Raw genomic sequence first — 15,184 nt, forward strand, 5'->3', positions numbered from 1 at the left:
GGAGAAGTTATACACACACATCACTCTCTTGTGAATCTTTACCACTCACTTCCCTAAAAAAAAGAGAATAATAAAAACAGAAACATTAATAATCCTTTAAATTTAAAGCAGATAGATTCACAATTCTAGTCTATTTGGCGGAACTGATATATGTCCTAACCTAGAGAAGTCAAGAGGTGGAATATGACAGAGATGCTCTCAAATTTTTATGGAAAAGACCTCTAGGTGTCTCCACCCAATATGACCCAGTTTTTACCCAATATGAACAAGGGGTGTCCACAGCCTGAACAGTGCCTTGTATTCCTGCATCTGGAATCCAAACTTCCTGCTGTGGGAAACGAGCAGGTACATTTCTTGAGGCATGCCTAGTGTTATAATCATCTCTGATGGTCCTTTATCAGTTTATCTTTTTCACAAAATGTCCGTGCATCAAGTTTTGGAACCAAGTCAACAATTGTAGTTGGTAGACTTGTAGAGAGTTGGCAACTCCCAGCATCTGCCATGGCCAATCTGGTAATTCAGTCATAAGACATGGCTCTACACAGACTGGTTGGTGTTGAGCACAAAACTCATAACTAGCCACCCAGTTCTGTATATCGTCACCGACAGAAGGCCACCAAACTGTCTGATGAGCCCTGGCTTGATATCTTGTCATACCCTGATGAGCTTCATGAATCTTCTCTAGGATCTCTTGGTGCAGAGTGGAAGATATTAGTAGTCTGTTGTGGAACATGACTAAATCCTTGACAACATAGAAACTGAGTTTCTCTTGTTTATACCTCACCAGCTCACAGTCTTTCAATCTTACTTGAAGCCATCCTTCTAAGCAGTAATTCTTTATCTTTTGACAGAAAGGGTCAGCTTCTTGAGTTTCCTGGATCTTCATCTGTAATGAAACAGATATGGGTATCTCTTCTCCAATAAGGTCCACATAAACAGTGACATCGCACTCTTGGCACAGTTCTTCTGTAGACCATGGTATCTGTAATGGTGCCCTAGAAAGTGTATCAGCTGTCTTGTAACTCTTTTTCCAGGAATGTACACAATATTGTATTGAATTTCAGCAACCTGAGATGAAATCTCTGGATTTTCAGTGCAAGTTCATTGAGAGGTGTGTCTCCTAAAAGGGGCATGAGTGATTCAGGATCCATATGTAAAGTAAAAGTCAGGCCAACAACAAAAGTTCTGAGTCACTCACATGTCCATGTCATTGCTAGGGCTTCTTTTTCTCTTTGTGCATACCAAGTTTCAGGTGGAGCAAGGGCTCTTGACAGGGGCCCAATGGCCAACTTCTTGACATTGTAACACTCCAAGTCCATAGGATGAACCATCTGCTGCAATACTTGTATGATATTGGGCTAATATCAGGGATGAGCTGAGTATTGATTCAATCTCACTGAAGGTAGATTGCTGTAGTGGACTCCAGAGCCATATGTACTTGTTAGTTAAAAGGTCTCTTAAAGGGTTTTGTTCTTGTTGCCAGGTTTGGCACAAAGCAGCTCACGTATGTGACCATTCCTAAAAATCTGTGCAATTCTGGGGCTTCCTTGGGTTCTGGTAACCCATTAATAGCTGCAACTTTTGCTGGATCTGGTTGGATTCCTTGTGGTGTGGTCCAATGTCCCACAAGCATGAGCTGACAGATAGCAAAAGTGCACTTTTTATCCAGCTAATGTACAAGTTGTAATAACAAGCCCTTGTAGGACACAAAAGTGCAACAGCTTGGAGGAAGGTGTGGAATAAAACAACCATTCAGAATAAACAGATTAAACATCTAATTTCCAACCTAACAATAAAGCCTCCTGGTTTTGACCTTCTGTAAAAAACATGGAAGTTTCTAACTTGGATCCAAACTGGGCATGGCCACTGTGGTCATTTGATGCACAGATGGTATATTAGGAGTTCTGCAGAATGTGACTGTGGAAACCCTGATCAAACTACGGATCACATAACAACACTCTGCCCCCTATACAAATTTGATGACGACACTGGAAAGATACATTTCTTTTCCTCAAGAGCATTAGACTAACCAACCTTAAACTGGACTTATAATTGTTGTTCTAAGTTAGCCGTATGAAAAAAGCAGCAGCAGCTAAGGTATGCAAAGATGTCATGAAGCTGTCCACAGGTTCTGAAGGCTCCTCTTTACAGAGGTTGAATCTAGCTCATTCATAAATCATATTTCTTTTGCCCAAAAAATGTTCAGTTAGTGCCTCTACCACACCAGTATATTGCTTTTTCTCTGCATTTGTAAGAGGCAGTGGCATCAGAATTTCATTAGCCTGATCCCCCACTGAGTAGATGAGAGTACTTACTTGGTAAGGTTCAGACTTTTTATTCAGATCTGACACTTCCCTGAAGCAGTTAAAATGTCTGATCTGTCTATGCCACGTTCCAGGGGACTGGAAATCACGCTGAGTTGATAGTGTAACTTTAACTGCCTGCATTGTCTCTGTAGCTAGCCTCTGCCCTGACCTGGACTCAGCTGCTGCTGGAGCTTGGTCTGTCATTTAGGAATCACATGATTTCTTACTGATCTTAATGTTCCTGATGGTGGCAAGATTTAGCCACTTCTGAGACTATGTGCTAATCTCATAGCTCAGGAAAAGGCAGGGAGACTTCTTGCTCTCAAAACAGCTTTACTGTAACTGCTAACTCAAAGATGGCTGACAACTTCCTGTTCATGTAATCATTCCAGCCCCCATCAAAACATCCTCTATAAAGTACCTACATGGAAAAAGACACGGTAGCTACTACTACACTAACGATTAACTTGAATAAATGAGTTGAAGCGCAAATGCCTAAATCAGGAAATCTTTGCTCAATAATTACACGATACATACATTCAATATTATGTATGCATACGTAAATCTGAGGCAGATCTATCCAGTAAATTTGATATAACCTGGATGTGAAAACTGGAGTATAACCAAATGAATACCTTGTTCAAGTATGAAATTGCTTTTTTATTTTATGTGCATAATATGAATCGTTATGCATTTTAGTATTAGCAATTATTTTCACCAAAGACTTATAAAAACCTAGAGTACTTCAGCTATCAAGTGAGCCTAATCTACTTAAGGAGCAAGGGGAAGAAAAAGATATTGAAAAAATATCTTCTGTTGACCTCTCTGATGATTATAACTGCCTGCAATGAGAAAATCTGACTGCTGGCAAGAACATACAAACACTAAGCAAACCAAGAAAGCATAAGTGAAATTGCCAGCACATTGGGTAAATGAAGGATAAATAGGTTTTTAAGAAATGCATGGTTGACTAAGCCATGCATATTTAATAGAAGCGCTAGAAGTACCTAAAGAATATTTGTAGGTCATGACATCCTAGATAATCGTGCCCACATTGACTTTTCTTTTAAACACAATTGATTGTGGAGTGAGAAACCAAGTATATCTTGTCTGATTCCTGTGGATAGGCCTTAAGAATGGAGTGTGTGTATCCTTGTTCCAAGCACTTTCTAACAATCCTTAAATATGAAAATGATCACCCCACCTTTTTTTAAAACTATTTCAACCATAAATCATGCACCCAACACAACCAACCATAAGTCAGGACTAAAAATGTATTTTAAATTATTAATCTTTTACCTGTGTAAGTCACTGTCAATTTAGGCCCTACAAGTCAAACAAACACTTTAAATTCTGCCTGGTACTTATAAAAGGAGGTTAACTTGCTCTTAAGTAGGTTGCCAATTAATCCACAATTATACACTGGTCGGCATATGTAAGATTTCTCCTGTGAGAGGTGCTTTCCTGATTAAAATATCTGTAACCAGCTACCATTTCTTGTTCTGGACAAGGGAAGAAAGTTACAAACCGTTCCATAACTGAAGTTTCTTGAATGCATACTGACAATCAAACATGCATATAAACAATGAATATAAAGCAGAGGGAAGATACAGTGATACTTGTTAAGAAAAGTAAGAAATAACATTTGTGTTCCAGCCAACTGTTACTTTCAGTAATATATAACCATAGCACCTAAGGATATAAGTAGGAACCTACTGATATCACAGCAGAAGTAGGCTGCATGGCAGCTCCTTTAATCTTCCAGGTTCCCTCACACCCCCACCCCCCCATGGTGATTGGTCTGAGGGTCCCCAGTGGCCCTGCTGCTTGTTGCCAAGTGGCCAGGAAGCAAAAATGGCACCATATTTAAAACCACAGTTCTCACCTCCCTGCCGATCAGGAGGAAGCGACGGGGCCCGTCTGCCAATCAACTGGGGGGGGCAGGGAGCACTAAGGAACCTGCAAAATTAAAGGAGCTGCCGCAGAGCCCATTTCTGCCATGATTTCAGTAGGTTCCTAGATATAAATATTCAGTTAACACCATGGTTGCTGCCTTCACTAAAAGAGGCACTGCATCACCATCATTAAACTCATTATTTTGAAACCTGTTTTGTGGTATTTAGAAACCTAAATTTTAAAAATCTCTTTTATTATTTAACTTGACCATTTAACAAAATGATACACTAGCTGTGACTGACCATGCAAGACACACACACAGAAGAATATAGATGTATTAGGCTGTGGCATAGCGGGAACTCCCCAACCAGCCACAGTGCTGGTCTCCCACCTGCCTCTGGGTGCGCCAACTGCCTTCTTGTTAAATAATTATGATCTTAATTAGGTGAGAGGCTGCTCTTTGAATGCCCTGTTCTCCTGGGCCTATGTATGCAGCTCCAACCACCCCTGTACTGCAAACCAAGCCTCACAGATGACCTGTTGTTCAATCGCCAGCTCAAGGCTGAACCCAACTAGACACAGCTGTGTCTCTCTCACTGCCATGTTACAGGCCACATTCATACCACCCCTTTCTCACCAGGGCCTCTTGCACTCCACCAGCTCTCACCCGGTCTCTTGCATACCATCCCCTTGGGCCACACTCATCCCACCCTACTCTGCAAGATTCTTGGGCTTAGCTCTCCGCTTTTCAGTCAGCCCCAGCTCAGTCCCTTGGGCATCTCCCACTACCCCACTGTGCGTTGACTGAGCAATTGCTCATCCGTGAGCCTACTTTAGCCCTGGCCCCACACCAGAACATAATGCCCCTTCCTCAGGCTCCTACTCCTGCCCCTCACTCTCAGGGCCTCTGCTTGGCCTCCGACCCACCTTTGGCTTCAGCCGACCTAAAGGCTTACCTGAACCTCACCCGCCGTGGTCCTACACCCCACTGTGGTTCAGGTACCCCTTTGGGCATGCCTGGCCCCACCACCCACTCTCTGGGCCTTATGTCCCAACAGGCTCAGGTGCCACCCTGGGCATGCCTGGCTCACAATTCTCACACACTGGGGTCTTGCACCCCACATGGGGTCAGGTGGCCACAGCCTTGCTTAGCCTCACTACCCACTCTCCAGGGTCTTGCTCCAACCAGGCTCAGGTGCCAAACCTGGGTGTGTCTGGCCCTCTACTGCCTCCAGTGTTAAATAACCCACCCAAAGTTGGTGGCTGGGGTTAAGGCGCCCCTCCTCACCTTTTGCTGGGGAGGTAACTGGCATGGCATTTCCTGGGGGCTCCCATGCCACTAGGAGTCCACCAGGCCACCCTTCCCTGGCAGGGTGCAGTTTCAAGTCATGCCCAGGACCAAGAGGCCTCCTCCTTCCCCATAGCCTTTCCCTCACCTCCGAGATATTGCAGAAGTAGCAGCTCCACCAAGAGATGCTATGAAAGGAACATCAGGCAGCAAACTGCTGCCTCCAGCCCTGGAGGCCTGAATATTAAAATAGCCGCTCATCAGAGCCAGGTCCACACCTGCCAGCTGCTTATCCCAGCTCTTAAAGATACCATAGGTGTTCTGCCACATAGACCTATTGGTATTTTAGCTTTAATTTTCATAAATCATTGTAATGTATTGTTTCCCACCAGAAGCAAAACAATTTTCCTCCACCACTTTCAAACTGACTGCCACTATTAACTCAACATATACATCACTATCTAAAACATGCTCCCAGTATTTTGATTTTGTAGACTGATATGTTTTCCTTCCACACTACCAGTCAAATCTGTATAAAATACTATATATATTGTGACAGACAGACTGACGGATTTAAACTCAAGCCTCCCAATCACAATGGGTATTTTTTTTTTTTTTTAGAGAAAGAACAGAAAATATGATGTATACAATATATTTGCTTATCAAGAATTACACTGATTTAAATGGAATTCAATTAGGTGTCTACCATAAAGTAGCTTTAATGTTTCTCACAAGAGGACAAGTAAAAGCCTTTAATTACCTTCTAAGAATTGTCATTTATTTCTTTATACATCATATTTCCTGATGTTCTCATTTTTTTCTCTTGCATTTCTTTCTAAATAACGTTTTGGAAATCCAATTTTCCTCCTTTTGTATTTATATTCTTTCTGGTAATTCACATTCTACTCTGACTTCAATTATTGATACGAATTAGAAAATTTTGAAAGCCACATTTGACTTCTCTGATAGCATTCCAAGATCTGCAGAGGTCAAATCCTATTTTTAGAGATTCAGCTTTTGAATTTATTTTGTGAACTCCACATATAAAGGTTAGCAACTGTCTCCAGAAAATCTAAGGGCATCTCAAAGCCTTTTCTTCAATAAGCCTTTGGGAAATTTTAATGCTGGAGTAAAAAAAGAATAAATTTGGATTCTTTGTGACAACTTCTGTTTACTCAATTTTCACAGCAAGTTAAAAAGCAAGAATGAAAGTCAAATTCATAAGGCATCTCAAACATTTTTTTCTAAGAGTTCCACGATAAACAGGCAACTGTAATTTACAAGCCAGAGTTAAAGGTTGTTTGTTTGTTTTTTTAATTCTCTTGGGAATTAATTGCTTGCCTTTGTACTTTCCATAATAATTTATTAAAATATGTAAAATAAAGATACTCCTTTTATTTTCCAGGACTCTCATGCATTTATTTCCTTATGATAATTAGATAAGGGTATATCCAGATTCACTGAAGTAAATTAAATTATTAATACTGTATGCAAAGTTTCTAAGGTCAACCCCAATTTCTACAGGCAGGTATATTATCTTTGCAAAAAAAAAAAAGAGAGAGAGAGAGACACAAGGATTTACATAAGTGAAGACAGCTACAAAGAAAGGCAATTACTACTCCTGGACACAGAAAAAAATAGATCTGTATTGAGTTTTTCTTTATGTTAGTGGGTCTTGCAGGTTCCTGGGTACAGAGTACCTTAAGAATAGGTGGGTTAAATTAACTCAATTCTCCAGTTTGTCTTGCAAAATTTGAGACAACTGGTAAAATATTAAATCCACTATTATGGAAAGATTTATGGACTTTAATGAAAACTAAGGGGGAAAAAACACTTTTGATCTTGGAGTGGCAGGGCATGAAGTCCCCAGCTGTGAATCTGTTGTATATCTACAGACAGAACTACTTATTTAACTCTGCAAGGGTGACTCATCAGTATTCTAAAACACCATCAAGCCAAATTGGGCTGCAACATGTGAACTATCCTCATTTCCCCCCAACCATAAACACAGTAGGATAAAGATAGTAAACTGCATAATCTATGTCAATCATTTTATTTACAGTCTATTAGGAAGCTAATCTTTATATTACCATAGTAAAATGAAATCACTAAATGAAAACATTCATGATACTTGGCATTTATATTACATTTTACATATTCAAAGTGCTGAACAGGCATTAAGGCAAAGATTCTTAGCAGGTCTAAATTGGCAGTTGATCCATTGACTGCAACAAGCTATGGTGATATACATCTCCTGACCTAGTGTGAGAGGGGAGACAGGAGTCCCCCCAGCGTAGCCCGCACCCCTAATTAGAGCGCCACGGCACTCACTGCAGGAGCAGAGATGGGTAGCAGTGGGGAGAAGACCAGAACATGGACACAGGCACAGGTGCAGGCTTGGCAGTTTTGCAGCTGCCTGAGCCTGCATATCACAGACAGCTGGGGGCGTGACTTCTGAGCAACACGGACTACTCAAAAGGCTGGGGAAACAGCTGGCAGGGAGCCGGGGAGAGAGGGGTGGAACACCAGCTGGGAGACACCGACCCGGAAGCTGGGAAGCTCCAGCTCTAGCCCCACCTCCCCAGAGAAGGGGTCAGCCATCTATTGGGAGACCCCGACCAGCGAGGCAGGCTTAGGGGTCAGCACGAGCCCAGGAGCTCCATAGAGAGGCAGCAATCAGGCGGGACACTGCTGGGGAGCAGCAGGGCTCCAACTAGGAACTCCAGAACCATGGCTGAGGGGAGACCCACAAGTCCTCAACCATCCTTGGACAGCTCCAGAGGGAGCAGAGCACGGGGAACCACGAGCCCCCTACAGGGGGAGAGGAGTGACGCTGGCAAGAGGGACCAAGACAACAGGACCTCAGGTTAGCCTGGCTCCAGGGCGGGGATGCCAGAAGAACTGGTAGGGGCGAGGCACAAGGGCACCCCCAGTACCCCCACCAGTTAGATGGGAGAGGAAGAACAAGCCTCCCTGGGGGAGAGGTAGAAAGGAGCTCCATGAGAAGAGACAGACAGACAGTCTCAGGAGCTCCACCGGCAGGCACCGGCATTTTCAGTTGAGTTATAGATGACCCCAGTAGGGGCAAGTTTATTTTTTTGAAGAGGGGAAAACCAGCCTGAATACCAGGGGTGAAGCCCTGAAGGTTCATGGCCCAGAAGACCCAGCCCTCGCAAGGCGGGAAGTGTGGGGAACGTCTATGGGGAGCACGATCAACACAGGCCGAAGGCGTGGTAAGGGTAGGGTAACGGGGACTTTTGGAGACCCACGAAGACACCCCCAGGGTCGAGATCCCTCCGAGTTCCCAACAGAGAACTGCCTCCCCAACAGATAACTCTAACGACATGGCAGGAGAGAAAAAGGGGCAGCGCCCAGACCATCTAGGTGCCACCGGAATAGGGTTTCACCCTGACATCACTGTGGGGCAAGGCACCGACGAAGAGGTCCCCAAAGTTTTACAACACCTACCATCGACACCTAGCCATTGTAATAAACGTTTACAGGGCTACTGTATATGAAGCCACTTTACAGGTAAGGCAAAGCAGAAAAAACGCAAAGCCCTGAAGGTTCATGGCCCAGAAGACCAAGCCCTTGCAAAGCGGGCAGTGTGGGGAAGGTCTATGGGGAGCAGCATATCTAAAACCACACAAGCAAAGAGCAGAGAGGGGTGGAGGTTGACTTTATCACATCCTGACTTCCCATCATTTGCTCGTTTCAGTATGCTAATCACTTTAAATAATCCAAGCTATACATTAAACTAGAAAAAGTTACTTTATGAACTGTAAATTAGAATCATGCAGCAGTCATACCATCTGCAAGTCAAGAAAAAGGATCTCTCCATCATCAAATTTATGATGCACAATATGAGCAACCTGCTGAATAAAGATATATCAACATAAGCATAGAGATGGAGATGCAGTGGAAATCAGAGCTGAATTAAATTTTGATTGCACTTGCATAGGATTTTGATAGGAAAACCTGAAAATTTTCATCTAAATTTTTGTTAGAAGTAGCATTCTCTTCTATATTTTTAAAGGCACCACAAAAACTTTTTCTAAAAAATAAAAAGTTGGTAAGGAGGCAAAAGCTACATTTTTTTTCATGCAGTTTAACAAAAAAAAAAAATTGTGAATATTTTTTTCAAATTCATATATGCTAGGGTCAGAAGGGACCTTAACCGGTCATCGAGTCCAACCCCCTGCCTAGGCAGGAAAAAGTGCTGGGGTCAGATGACCCCAGCCAGATGCCTATCCAGCCTTCTCTTAAAGACCCACAAGGCAGGGGAGAGCACCACCTCCCTTGGAAGCCCGTTCCAAATTTTGACCACCCTTACCTTGAAGAAGTTTTTCTGGGATCTTCCCATGCTCTCACAGATTTAACAGTAACATAAAAATTATTGGAATGTGTTGGGGATAACTTTTTGATACACATGGTACTGAGACCAGTGGGGGGGGGGGGTAGAGCTCTTAACTTACTACTTACAAACAGAGGGGAAATTGGTTGTGAATGTGAAGGTGGATGGTAACTTGGGTGACAGTGAACACGAAATGATAGAGTCCAAGATCCTAAGGGTAAGAAAGGAGAGCAGCAGAAAAGGAGAGCAGCACAATAAGGACACTGGACTTGAGAAAAGCAGACTTCAACAAACTCAGGGAACTGGTGGGCAGGATCCCCAGGGAAGCAAGTCTGACAGGAAAAGGAGTCCAAGACAGTTGGCTATACTTGAAGGAGGTCCTCTTAAGAGTGAAGGAGGAAGCTATCCTAATGTAATGGAAGAATGCGAAGCACAATGGAAGACCAGCCTGGCTAGACAGCAATCTCTTCAGTAAGTTGAAATTCAAAACAGAATTCTACAAGGAGAAAACTGGTCATAGTACTAGGGAAGAGTATAAGAGTATTACATAGGTGTACAAAGAAAAAACTGGGAAGGACAAAGCATGATTTGAGATACAACTGACAAGGGACAAAGGCAATAAAAAGGATTCTACAAGACCAAAGAAACCGTAGGTCTCTTATGGAATGAAGAAGGAAATCTAGTTATGGATGAAGCAGAGAAACCTGAAGTATTTCATGACTTTTCTACTTCATCTTCATCTACTTCATCTTCTACTTATCTTCATAAATAGGGGCAGCTACCAGATGATGCATGCAGTTGGCAGCAATGACAGGAGACAAATAACCTAGAGAAGCTAAATGGTTTTCAAGTTGTCAAGGCCAGATGGGATGCACCCTAGGGACTGAAGGAACTGGCTGCAGAAATTTCAAAGCCATTAGCTATCCTCTTTGAGACCTCATGGAGGTCAAGTGAGGTCCCATATGACTAGAGAATATACGCACCTTTAAGGAAAGGATGAGGATCTGGGGAACTACAAACCCATTAGTCCGACCTTGATAGAATCATAGAAAATTACAGAGGGACATCAGCGGTTATCTAGTCCCAACCCCCTGCTCAAAGCAGGACCATCCCCAACTAAATCATCCCAACCAAGGTACCTAAAAAGATCATGTAGCAGGTCCTCAAGGAATTTATTGTGAAAGACCTACAGGAGAACAAGATGATCAGGCATGGATTCACCAACAGCAAGTCATGCCCGACTAACCTGATTTTCTTCTGTGATAAGGTAACTGGCTGTGTGGGTGGAGGCAAAATAGTGGATGTGATATACCTTGACTTTAGCAAGTATTTTGACACTGTCTCCTATGACATTCTCATTATCAAGCTAAGGAAATAAAGAGTAGATGAAAGTACTGTAATATGAATACATAACTGGCTGATAAGCGTGCTCAATATGTAGTTGCAATGGCTCAATGTCTAGTTGGGAGGAGGTATTGATTGGAGCTTTCCAGGGGCCTCTCCAAATTAATGATCTGGGTAATGGGATCAAATACATGCTTAGCAAATTTGTAGATGCCACCTATTAGGTGAACTTGCAGACACTCCAGAGGACAGGAAGACTTAGAGAGACTGGCAAAAAGATCCACAATCAATAAGATAAGATTCAACAAGGACATCCTGCACTTGGGATGGTATAGCTGAATGCACAAATACAGACTAGAGAATGAGTGTCCAGGCTGCAGTACTGCAAAGAGGACCTCTGGGCTATAGTGGACCATAGACATAATGAACCAACAGTGTGCTCTTGTTGCAAAAAAAGCCAACAACATACTAGGCTGTATTAACAGGAGTGTCACTGACAAATCAAGGGAAGTGATCCTTCACTCTACTCAGTGCTAGTGAAGTCTCACCCAGAATACTGTGTCCAGCCCCACACTTCAAGAAGGATGGGGCCAGATTGGGAAGAGGCCAACAAAGAGCAACAAAAATGATTAAAGGCCTGGGAAACATGACTTGAGGAAAGGCTGAAAGGAATAAGGTTAAGTCTTGAGATAAGACTGACAGGGATTAGACAGATTCAAACACTTGAAGGCCAGTTACAGAGAGGGTGGAGATAGTGTTTTTTCCTCTGGCCATATGGGACAGAACTAGGAACAATGGCCTTAAGCTCCAGCAGAAAAAATTAAGGTTGTAGACTAGGAGGAACTTTTGGATCATGAGGGTAATCAAGCATTGGAATGGACTGCTTAGAGAAGTTGTACAATCCCTACCTAATTTTCAAGAGCAGGTTGAACAGACACTTGGCTGAGATAGCTTAAGTCAGGGATGATCCTGCCTTGAATAGCTGGACTAGATCTCATGAAGTCCCTTCCAGCCACACTGATCATGGTGAGAAATTCTTATGTTGCAAAGTAAACATTTTTATATGATATTTAAATTATCAATGTTATGTGGACAGCATCATTTGTAAGTAGCTTTTTATATTTTATTGAGAGCACTGCGAAGGTCATTGATTAGATCACCAGTGAATAACAGTCTTTTTTCAGTTATAATTAAAGGATTAGTTCTAACAAACTGCAGAAAATGCCCATTTGTTACAAATAATTAAATGTATCTGCAAGTTAAAAGAGATCTAGGATTTAACTATACATACTTCTAGTTACTATAATCTCACAGTTCTTCATATTTTACTTACAGCTAACACTTTGAATTACCTGATAGGAATAAAAATGTTACTAGTGTTCATTTCCTTCCCATATTCTTGTAAAAGGAAAAGCTCCTTCCTGAAGCAGTAGAAGAATAGAGCAGTAGAATGAGAAGTGGGTCTCAACTTTAAATCATAAACCAGCTGATATAATTTAGAAAAACACAAAAGCATTTGAGATTGAATTAGAACCATGTTCTAGGAATAATTTCACTTACCAGTGATCTTTAGAGCATGTTGTACTCAAACCCACACATTTCCCTTTCATTCCTGACGAGAAGGGCCAGGAAGGGATGGCTAGCCAGCCAAAAATCTTTCCATGCCAGACGATAAATTTACCATTTTAGGTTAACTTTAAGATAATTTTCTGTCACTCCAAAAACAACCTTAAAATGCATAAATAATTCATCTATGCAGCTAGATGCATAATCATGCAGATTATAATTAATTAGCTGGTCTCTCTAAGATCCAGATGGCATTTGGTTCCTTAAATGGTTCTAAGAATTAGATTCATTATATATTTAATCTAATAACAGAAAATCTTAATTTTTTATATTCCCCTCCAAGCCAAATGCCATGCCTATCAAAGATGACGACTATCACATTACACTTTATAATGCATTTTGCTGGATCTTCAAACTTTAATTTCTTTCAACTAAAAGGCAGTAGCTTACCAGCCAAGTTGCTTGACTTTGCTAGCATTTGAAATTACAAACTACAGTCACCTATGTTCAAAAGGCAAATTCTCTTTCTGCTATATGTGATAGACTAACTCATTCCCACTGAAGACAATAGTTTTAGCACAGAATTTGAACAAACTGGGTTGGGCCCAAAGTTGCATAAAAATGCATTGAAAAATACATATATGTTGGGGAGTGTCCTTCTCAGCAGCTCGGAGGCAGAGAGGGATTTTGGAGTCATAACTGACTTCAAGATGAACATGAGCCGGCAGTGTAACGAGGCCATCAACAAGGCCAGTCGCACCTTGTCGTGCATTAGCAGGTGCATGACTAATAGATCAAAGGAGGTGATGCTCCCCCTCTATGCGGCACTGGTCAGGCCGCAGTTGGAGTACTGTGTCCAGTTTTGGGCGCCACACTTCAAGAGGGACACGGAGAATCTAGAGAGGGTCCAGAGGAGGGCCACTCGCATGATTAGTGGCCTTCATGATAGCCCCTACGGGGGGAGGTTGAGAGAGCTGAATCTCTTCAGCCTTCACAAGAGACGGCTGAGGGGAGATCTTGTGGCTGCCTATACATTTATTAGGGGAAGTCAATGGGGAATAGGGGATGCGCTGTTTACTAGGGCACCCCAGGGAGTGACTAGGAATAATGGGTGTAAACTAGTTGAGAGTGGATTTAAGTTAGATATTAGGAAGAAATTTTTCACAGTAAGGGTGGCCAGGATCTGGAATGGGCTTCCAGGAGAGGTGGTGCTATCACCTAGCTTGGAGGTCTTCAGGAAGAGGCTAGTCACCTGGCTGGGGTCATCTGACCTTGGTCCTCTTTCCTGCGGGGGCAGGGGGTTGGACACAATGATCCATTGTGGTCCCTTCTGACTCTACAATCTATGAATCTATGAAAATATACAGAATTGCAGAATGCATATATATACCAATATACAGATATTATAAATAAAATAAGTATATGAGGACAGTCAGATGTTTTATACCAATCTGATACTCTCTTTTAAAAATATTACACACACACACACACACACACACACACACACACACACACACACACACATATATATACATGTTCTGGAGTGAGAGCTGGCAGCTGCTTCTTTACTCCCCTCCTGGGGAGCCCACAGGACAAGTGGCAGCAACTGCCCCTGACACCTTCTCTAGGCCAAGATGATTCATTCTCTAGAAAACATGGGAGTCCTTCCCCCTACTCTACTCCTCCTGGTCTCCAGGATAAGGTAAACTGAGGCAAAGCATACAGATGTTCAGTCTCCCAGGGAAGAGTCTTCCAGGAAGCTTTTCTCCCTGGGCATTGTCAAGCTATTTTTCTCCCACAGCAACTATTTTTGCTCCAGGAAAAAAAGCTTGAACATATGCATGCTTTTGGTTTCCACCGGGAGAATGCCAATTCTCCCAGTAGAAACTAAACATGGCCTAAGCCTGTTGAGGTGCCTAACAGATGGAATATGATCTTGGTCTAGGTTTCTCATGTAATCAGCCTTTATTCTGGATATGTATTGTTGATAACATCAATACCAGCATCAAGGCTGGTACTGTGCTCCATTTTGCCAAACCTGAATTTGTAAATGAGACTGTACCATTAAGCTGTTATGACAAGTTGGCTCAGGAATACCCCAGACTCCAGACAGATGGCAGGTAGGTAACAGTGAGCTGTGCTTGGATCCATGCTTCTGCTAGTGCCCTAAATATCTGCCCCTTCATAATAGTTGTTTGTGTCATGTTCAACCCTTTATTGAACTTATGTTAGTACTTTCTTGATGTCAGATGTCTGTGCATCATGTCCATTATAAGGAAGGTTTACTGAAGATTATTTCTTTAGCATCCTATCATAGTGGCACCACTTTGAGATTGAAGGTGACCCTCATCAATTATTTTAGAGTTTAAGATGCATATCTATCAATTTATGATCCCAGGAGAACAACTAGCAGGCAATAAAGTAGTAGTC

General features: G+C 42.3%; 1 protein-coding gene across 5 annotated transcripts in view; it reads right to left on the minus strand.

The window, feature by feature from the left end:
• The window catches only part of GALNT13 (polypeptide N-acetylgalactosaminyltransferase 13), a 431,117-nt gene that overhangs the window by 258,619 nt on the left and 157,314 nt on the right, over nucleotides 1-15,184 (minus strand). The window lies entirely within an intron of this gene.

Source organism: Alligator mississippiensis, chromosome 4 (assembly GCF_030867095.1).
Source record: "Alligator mississippiensis isolate rAllMis1 chromosome 4, rAllMis1, whole genome shotgun sequence".
Classification (NCBI taxonomy): Eukaryota; Metazoa; Chordata; order Crocodylia; family Alligatoridae; genus Alligator; species Alligator mississippiensis.